General features: G+C 42.5%; 1 protein-coding gene across 7 annotated transcripts in view; it reads left to right on the forward strand.

Annotated features, from left to right (window-relative positions):
- Ccdc91 (coiled-coil domain containing 91) overlaps positions 1 to 9,653 on the forward strand; it is a 210,600-nt gene that overhangs the window by 114,864 nt on the left and 86,083 nt on the right. The window lies entirely within an intron of this gene.

Genomic DNA, 9,653 nt, shown 5'->3' on the forward strand with positions numbered 1-9,653 from the left:
CTCCTCCCCTGCAGCCCCCCCTCCAGCTCTTTTGCCTCCCATTGGCTCAGTGTCCTCTCATTTACACCTCTTAGTTTATTTGGGGGAAAATACACCTGGTATATTCTCAACATGAGGATTTCATTATAGACTGAAAATAGAGCCAAAGGCCTACAGTGTGTGCGTCTCCCCTAATTGAGGATTGTTCTCATTGCCAATTCTGGATCATCATATTATTCACAAAATCACTAAGAGGTAACAGAATATTTCATGGCACCTGAACGACTGCCTGGAGATAGGAAATGATCAGATTTTAAAATTATTCTATATATTTTAAGGTTTTATTTATTTTTATTTTATATTTATTTTCATTTTATATATTTGAGGGTTTGCCTGCATGTATGTGTATCACATGCATGTAATGTGCATGGAGACCAAAAGGGGACTTTATATACCCAAGAGCCGGAGTGATTGGTAGTTGGTAGCCGCCATGTGGGTGCTGGGAACCAAACCTGGGTCCTGCAAAAGCAGCCAGTACTCTTAACCACTGAGATATGTCTCTAGACCCTAATTTTATTTTTTAACTGATACATAAAAACAAAAACAAAACATGTCTACTAATTAGGGGGACAGAGCTTGTTCATGTTGGACACTGACTTCTTTTTGTCCCTTTGCATTGAAAGTCCTTAAAGCCTGGAATGCTTAGGTGCTGTGCGTTCATCCGTCCCCTGGAGACTTTGGACTCACCTCAGCCAGTAATGCTTGTTAGAAACTTCTTCACATGGTTTTTAGTGTACAACTTGGAAGATGAAAATTAAGTCAGTTTTATTTAAAATGGTCTATTAAAAAGAATGGGACAATGACTGACTGAGATTTAAGAAATAATAAAGTGTAGCATTAGGTGGAGATTTGTGGATAGACTAGACGCAGCATAGGGACCCACCATATTGGAGATTTTTTCAGACTGTGTGTGTGCTAAGGTTGCAGATATGCATCACCCTGGCTTTTGACATGGTGCTGGTGATCGGGTCCTGTGTTTGCACAGCATGTCCTTTCCCCACTGAGCCATAGCCCCATCTGTTCAGTATTCTCATAAGTGACTCAGGAAGTGATACATGGGGAATTTATTAAATGTGATGTCTTGTGTGTGTGGAAGATAGAAAGTATGAGTCTCATGCATGGGAGAGCGACAGAGATTAGCAGAATGGTGATGCAGCCTGCCATGTACCTCCCTGAGCTCCCAGGATTCTGTCTGCCTGGCTTCCACAGCTTCGAACCTGCAAAAGGTCTTGGGCTCACTCACACCGTACTTACAAGGGTCACTGTCGCGGTGTTCTGTCTCACCTGCTGTTCTCCTGCAAACTCTGTGGAGAGTGTATGTATTAGTCACTTTTCTGTTGCTGTGATAGAAACACTGACCCAAGAAGTTTATAGAAGGAAGAGTTTATTTGAGCTTATGGTTCCAGGGAAATTACAATCCATCATGACAGGGAGGCATGGTGGCTGGAGGTGCGTGCCTCATGTAGACTGACTGCTCCGTGCTGTCACTGCAGCCTGGAGAGCCCTTAGATTTCACAGCAGTGACTAAGCACAGGGGAGGTGGTGAGATGCTGAACGGGAGAGGCAGGAACTGTTTGGGGAGCATGTCTATGGGGAATATCCAGCTCTTAATGTGCTCGAAGTCTTCATGTCACAGGCAAACCATCATGCTCTCCCCCATGGGTAAAAGTCTGCAAGTCCATGCTGCCAGGGTCCCGTGCTCACGTGTCAGGGATGGCAGTGCTGTAGTCTATACAAGTCAGATGGTGTCTCTTCTGACCAGAAGAACTAGAGACACCACTTCTTGCATGTGGAGTATGCGCTGGTGTGCACTGTCTGTGAGGACTGCTAGTGTGAGCACCAGCAAGGGGGACAAGGCCTGCATTCCGGTGTAGTGGCTGAACACGCTCTGTGAACAGAGATGTCTGCCCTGGGGGCGGGGCTTGCCGCTTGATTGATGGAGATCCTCTTCAAGAGCTCAGAGCATTTATTTCTCAGTCTGTTATTCCTGTGTGCTTTTCACTTCTGGTGTCTGTGTTTGCAGGTCATGTAGACAGTGGATATTACCCTTTCTCAGACTGTGACTTTTCTGCATAGACTTGCAGACCGAAGGGTCATTTTTGGAAGCAGAGCGTCTCAGTGTTGGTTCTTTCCACTTGCCTGTTTCACTGCTGGCAGCTCTCTTAGGAGGTATGTCCACAGTTTTCGGGAGCTGCTTCCTAGATGGAACACATGTCTGTGTCTCTTGCTTAATTTTATTAAACTTAGGTACATGAATCTATAGTCTCTTTTCCCCAGAATCATATGGTTGAGATGATGAGATGAAAGTACCCACCAAGCCATAACAGCGTCCTTGGACCTTGCATGGAGGCATTTTAAACCCCTAGGTCCTTCCACAGCATGTGTGACGCACAGGTGGTAGGGTCTGGCAGAGTATCACTGGTCATTGCTGCTGAACGCAGCACTGGTTTGTGCAAGTCCTGACGTTCTTAAACATTTCTGTTGCCTCTGATGTGAGCCTTTGAAACGTTCTTTGTGTGACTCGGTGGCTGTGAGCTGGTCTTTCTTTGATGATTCTCTGTCAGAAGCAACAAGGCCATTAAGTGGCTCAGCCGCAGGTTAAGTGACCAGCTCATGGAAATGGTCCTACCGCACTCGAAGTTCTGAATTGTAAATGTTAGAATGAGAATCTCTGGGAGTTCCCGAAACCTCCCCGACACAGTAGGACCTCAGAGAGCCGTCACATCATGTGATGGGGATGTCAACCATAGGTCACATTTGTGCACGTGGACACCACTGTAGCTGCGGCATAAAGCTTGACTCGTTGACTAGGAGTATCAGAAGCACCAATTAAAAGACAACTTTGTCACCTCCATGAGCCTTGGGGCCCACGCTAAGTGCAGCTGTAGACCTTGAGAACTTGGTGTGCAGTTAAGGAAACAAATCAGAGAATTTGTAGGATAAGAAGATGTTGATTGATAAGGGAGGTTATTATACATACATGTACCGTGTGCATACATGTATGTGTACACTATTCTGGGTGGACTGTAGGTTTGGGTTTTGGCAACTCCCTGAAATAGGGAACTTAAGCTGTGGAGTACAGTAGATGTGAGAATTTTAAATTTGTAGTGTGTTGAGTTTGTGGTGTCTGAAATGTTAGTCTGTCAGACATTGAATACAAGATTTGAAACATATGAGGAAGCAGGAATTGGTAAATTTGTGTGATCGTAAAGTATATTTATTCATGTATTTACCTTAATTTACATTTAAAGTTGACGTTGTGTTCATTTAAACTGGATTTCTCATGGACCACATGTGGCCGAGTCTCGTCTTCTGCCAGATTCCCTTTTCCAGTGATTATCCTAAAGTTCACACTGAACGCTGAGAACCACATGACTCCAGCTGGAATGACCCTGTGTGATGTTGACTGCCTGAGGCCGGGTCCAAGCTTCTCGGCGCTCTTCATGACTTGGAAGTGTGTGTTAGGTGCAGACGCACTGCTGTCTGTCATTCCCAGAGAGCTGCTTACAGAAGTCAGCGAGAGAAATCAATCAGAATTTTTGTGTTCTAGTTACTAGTTCTCAGCCGCCTCCCCTGTCTTCTCTGGCCTGTGTCATTTTCCCTTTTTGTAGATGATTCTCAAAGGCTAAGTGTGCTGACTGACAGGGGTCCTGCTGTGCAGGTCATTGGACCCCTGCTTTTCATTTTTTTCACTTGAACTGTGTAGTATTTATCTAGATAGGCCATGTATGAGGCATATGTCCCTCTAAGTACTTGACCGTGTGTTTGTGTTCTTGTGATTGATTTTTGACATTGCTTTACATGCTGAGGATTGAAATCCTCAGAAGAGTTTGTAAATATTTTATCACAATCTGTGTCCCCTCCACTTTCTATTGTATTTCTAGTAGCTAAAGTTTTAACTTTATGTGAATTTTCTAGTAAAGGTTTTGTTTGTTTGTTTGTTTGTCTGTTTGAGACAGGGTCTCCCTGTAGCCCCAGCTGGCCTGGATCTTGCTATGTAGACCAGGCTGCCCTGGATCTCACATAGATCCACCTACCTCTGCCTGCCGAATGCTGGGACTAAAGGCGTGCGCCACTTGGTAATGGTTTTGATCTCTTGTGTAAATCCTTTCCACCCAACTTAATGTCAAAGATTTTCTCTCATGGCTCGTTTCAGATGTTTACAGTTTAAGGAGTGTTAATGGCCTACTTTGAATTGATTTGTGCGTGTGGTGTTTGAAATACTTTTTCACCTTTCTGAGTGTGACTTTCCCTGGTTTTTTGCTGAAAAAGAAAAATCTTCCATAGCTGACTCTCCCTGTGTGTTTGTCAAAAGTCAGTTGAGTATGTGCGTGTGGGCCTCTTACTTCAGTTCCTTCTGTCTTTCCTATTTTCCATCTCCTCTCGGGTACTGCTTTTTTTGTTTTGTTTTTGTTTTTTGTTTTTTTTTGCTATAGATATTTATTAGTCTTGAAATCAAGGATGTGTAAGTCCTCCAGAATTGTTGATATATTTCAAAGTTCCTTTGGCCGCTCTAGGTCTTTTATGTTTCCGCATGAGTTTCGTTAGCACTGTGAACTTGCACAACAGCACGCATGAACATGTTGACTGGGAGTGCGTCAGGTCTGGGGTGTGGTGTGATGTCTTCGCAGTGCAGGTCTTCTGTCTGTGAATATGGGTGGTATGTGGTCTGTTTCTTCGGTGTTTAGTGTCCTTCAGTAGCACATCACCTCGTCAGTGTCCAGGTCTAGGGCATCTCTTGCCTCTTTATCCCTAAGTATTCATGTTTTTCGTTCTCAAACATTCTCGATCCCCTCCCCATTTTGTTTTCAGTTATACAGTCACCGCTTATTGCTATGACATAGAAATGCAATTTACCAGGGCTGACGAGATGGCTCCGCGGTTAAGATGATAGGATGGCTCAGTGGTTAAGAGCACTGGCTGCTCTTGGAGAGGACCTGGGTTCGGTTCCCAGCACCCACATGACAGCTAACAACCATCTATAACTCCAGTTCCAGGGAATCCAACACCCTCTTCTTACCTCTGTGGGCACTGTACAACATGGGTACATTTACATACATGCAGACAATACATTCATACCCTTAAAATAAAATTTTAAAAAGAAATGCAGCTTACCAGTTTTGTGCCCTGAAATGATCGCATATTGATTGTTGGCTTTAGCAGGTTTTCTGGTAAAGCCCATGGGCTCTTTCTCCTCAGCTCTCTGTGTATACAGACATTTTGCACTTTCCCTCTTTTTCTTGACAATCTTCCTTTTTCTTACCTCCCTGGCTGGGATCCCAGAGGGGAGACGATGGAGATGCTCTGCCTCGTGTGTAGGTGAAGAAAACCTCTCTTTGAACCTTTCGAGTGGAATTTAGCTGTAGCTGTCTTGTCACAGTTCTTTACCAAGCTGAGTGTTTTTCTAATACTGTTTTTATTCCAGAAATAGATGTTGGGTTTTATTAAACAACCATCTATACATATTTTCTTTGGATGGGTATGTTTGTTTTTAAGCTTTGCATAGTGTTGCCTTATTGTCTTTTTAAAATATGTGGAAGCTTTGGTTGAGTCTCTGGAGTTCATCCAGATACTGGTTATGTATGTCTTTGCTTTTCTTTGCCCATCTGGTAGAGGTTAGGCTTAGGTTCCATTTTTTTTGGAACTTCTCAAAGAACCAATCCATGAAACCTTTGGGTTTATTGATTTCCTCTTTTTTTTTTTTTTTAAATTTCGATGTCACTAATATTTACCCTACAGCTTAATTTTTTATGTTTGAGTTTCAGTTTGCATTTAGTGTGTCGTATTAGGGACATCCTTCATCAACTGTTCATTTTTACCTGTAGGCATTTGATGTTATAAATTTTAAGTCCCACTTTAGGCGTATGACTTGTGTTTTCAACATTATGCTTTCATTTTCCATTAAAATGGTTTTAAACTTTGCCTTTTCAGTGGGTCTAGAAGTGTTTTATTTAGTTTCCAGATATTTTGATGCTTTCCAGATGTATTTATTTTATTGATTTCAAGTCTCATTTTGGTGTAGAGAGAACATACTTCATGTGGTTTTGATATATTTTTGAGGTTTGTTTGATGGCCCAAAATATGTGGGTGGAGTTTTTTTTTTTATATAAATATCATTTAAATCAAGTTTTTTTGGGTGTCCTGTTCAAGACTTCTGTGTTGTTCCTAATTTCCTGTCTACTCATTCTGCCAGTTGAGGGGAAGGCATGGACGGCTCTGTCTGACTAACAGTGTGACCAGTTTTCTGGGCTTTGTTGTTCCATTCCTTTTTTGTTTGGGGGATATTTGACATAATTTGAGGCATACACATTTAGAATTGTTATACCTCTTCCCATGGTTATCCCTTTATTGCTGTCTAATGCCTATGTCTTTCTCTAGTAATACGGGTTCCAGTGAGTTACATTTTGCGTTGTGTTACTGTAAGCAGTATACTCCTATTTTCATTATTGTTTGTGTGGTGTATCCCACTCGCTTCTTTTCCTCTAGATGAGTCTGTCTTAATGTGTCCGGTGGGTTTCTTGTAGGAAGTATATAGTTGCATCTGGTCTTACTGAACCTGATAATGGCTGACTTTTACTTATTCTTTGAGGTACTCAGATTATTATTTTATCTACCAGTCAATTTGAGGTTTACCCACTTTAACAAATCCCCCGTCTCCTTTTTTAAGGCTTGTTTCTTTGGAGGCAGTTTAAGTGGCGGTTTAAAATACCGATCATCTCTGTGAAGTGGATTTCAAAATGATTATTGTAAAGGAACTTTTATTGTTAGTAAGGATATTCGTGAAATAGCTATAAATATATTTGTAGTATTACATAAAATATTATTTATGACACTATGGTTTTTCCATATACTCCTTACAATGTATAAATTCCGTTAATCTGAATATATATTTAAAGTTGCATTTCAGTGCAGAAAAAAGTATTTTGAGTTGACCATAATCTCCCTAAAAACTTTTTACAAATATCTGTGTTAATGTGTAGTAGTTCTGATCAATGTATGAGATATGGTTTTTTTCCCTCTCAAGTGTAATAAATTATGGCTGGGGTGTTGGGTTAGAAGTTAAGAGCACTGACTGCTTTTGCAGAGGACCCGGTTTATTTCCCATTGCTCACATGGGCTAACAATCAACCATTTGTAACTCTAGTTCCAGGGGATCAGATGCCCCCTTCTGGCTCTGCAGGCATTGCACGACATGGGTGCACTTATATACATGTAGTCAAAACAGTCACGGACAATTATTAGAAAAATGATTTAAGAGCTGGGCATGGTGGCACACACCTTTAATCCAGCACTCAGGAAGCAGAGGCAGGCAGGTCTCTGTGAGTTTGAGGGCAGCCTGGTTTACATAGTGAGTTCCAGGCCAGCTGGGGCTAGAGGGAGACTTTTGTCTTTTAAGAAACAAAGCAACAACAAAATAATTAAAGTAAAATTAAAAATAAAATAGAATAAATTATGCCAGGTGTGGTGGCATATGTACACCTTTAATCCCAGTATTTAGAAGGGAGAGGCACATGGATCTCTGAGATAGTGTCCAGCCTGGTCTACATAGAGTTCCCGAACAGCTGGGGCTACAGGGAGACCTTAAAAAAAAAAAAAAAAAAAAAGAATAAATTGTGCAGTTCAGAAATTAGTGGCATATTTTACAAGGTAAATCGAATTCCCAGTATTACATAATGAAAGCTGTACTGTGACATTTCAGTAGCTTTGTGAGTAGTTAGTTCTGAACAGCCACTTCTCTCCTTTCTTGGACAAGCAGCATTGCTGTAATTTGTCACAAAACAGGAGTTCTTGTTCCATGGCCTTGCCTGGCGCTCGTCCCCACCCTGTACCACTGGTTAAGGATGGGATGAGGGTGCTGGAGGAAATCAGCCTTTCTCTTAGCAGTTTTTCCTACCCAAAGCCCCCTCTGTGTCAGGGAGCGTGGGGGTGTGTCTACACTGAAGGGGAAGTCTTTCAGGGACCCTGTCCCATTGTCTCCTCCCGTGATGTAACTGCTCCCCCACCCCCATGCACGTTCACCATGGGTTACCACGCCAGCCCAGAGCACTTGGAAAAAACTTGATTATGAGCTGTAAGCCAAGTAAACCTTGTCTCACTGTAAGTTAATTTTCCTACAAATTTGCTACAGTAACAGGTCTGATTAACAGGCTGTAGTTGCACAAACTAGATATGAGCAGTAATTTCAGCTTTTTGTTTGACTTAACTTTCCATCCGTTATTTTTGCCCTTTGTGCAGTCAGTGCAGTGTGGTAACATTGTTACCATGCAGTTACACTGTGACCATCTTGAGCTACAGCTGTTGTGGGATGGTGGTGATAGTCAAGGAAAGCAGAGCACATCTGGCTGTGCCCACTGCCCAGTCCTGGATCCTGGGCAGCTGCAGAACGCACTCTGTCATTTGCTGGCACTGCTAATCAGTCAGAGTACCCATCACCCCACAGTAGCCTCCACATCCCGTGTTTCTCACAGTTGATGGCCAGAGTTTGTGGAGTGGTTGAGTTAGATCTTCTTGGATCGAATCTGTGCGATTTGTGTGGTGGAGACAGAAGTGCCCAGCCGTGTCTTTCTTAAATCAGTAACCCTCCTGTTAAGTGTTGTTTGGGTTTGTGAATTTGAGAATTAGCTTATTTTAAAGAATCTATGTGGTGTTTCAGTTTGAACTCCTTTCAGTCAGTGGAACTGAAGGTGGATGGACTCTTCCTGTCCTTCAGTGACGCTTTCCCCTTCGTGCCTGCTTATTTGCTTTTTGTCAGCAAGGATGGCTGCGTCTTCTGTTGCTGATAACACATTAGAACAGGCCAGACCTGTGTGAAAGGAGGGGGCTTATGGAGCTGAAAACTGAGCAGTCCCATCCCGTCGTGCTGGCAGAGCTCCACAGCCATTGGTGGGACCATAGGCAGAGAGACCAGGGCATGTGTGCAGGCTCCTTCAGCCCCATTCCGTTCTGTAGAGACAGCAGTACACTGCTGAGGGGCGCTTCCTTTACCCAGTCCTCACAACTCTCAAATGCCCACCTCTAAACACCACGATTGGATTAAAGTTCTGCCCTTGTCGTGCCCCACCGTGGAGATCAAACTCGGAAGGGCGTTTCAGGAGGAATGAGACATAGGCATAGACTCTATCCACATTTTGACAGATGCATGTTTTAGTGTAATTGTAGTAGTGTTTTTATATTAATTAAGTAAAAATACATCATGGTTGTTTATTTTTTAAATGCAGGCTTTGTATCCTACGGTACATTTTTTGTGAATGAAAAAACTAAATTTTGGTCTTTGCAACTGTAATTTTCATCATAAAAGATGACGTCATTTTGAGGTACAGATAGTCTTTCCAGTGTCCCTGCATCTCTCTGCTCTGCTGTTCTGCACAGTATCTCCAGGGCAACACTGAGGAGCATCAGTAGATGTTCTTAACACCACACCCAGTTTTAGAGGAAAGGACACAGTCTCTCGCCATCACAATATTCTGGTGGCATATTTAATCGCCTCCCAATCCCAGTCAGTGTATTTTCCTCTCAGAGATTACATTTTTAATTTCCAGAAATTTGTTCTTGATCTTTCATATAATCTCTGCCCCTCCTTAATGAATTTTTCTGACCTTCATGAAGGTGTATGG

This window comes from Nannospalax galili, unplaced genomic scaffold (genome assembly GCF_000622305.1).
Source record: "Nannospalax galili isolate Female #2095 unplaced genomic scaffold, S.galili_v1.0 scaffold763, whole genome shotgun sequence".
NCBI classification, from domain to species: Eukaryota; Metazoa; Chordata; class Mammalia; order Rodentia; family Spalacidae; genus Nannospalax; species Nannospalax galili.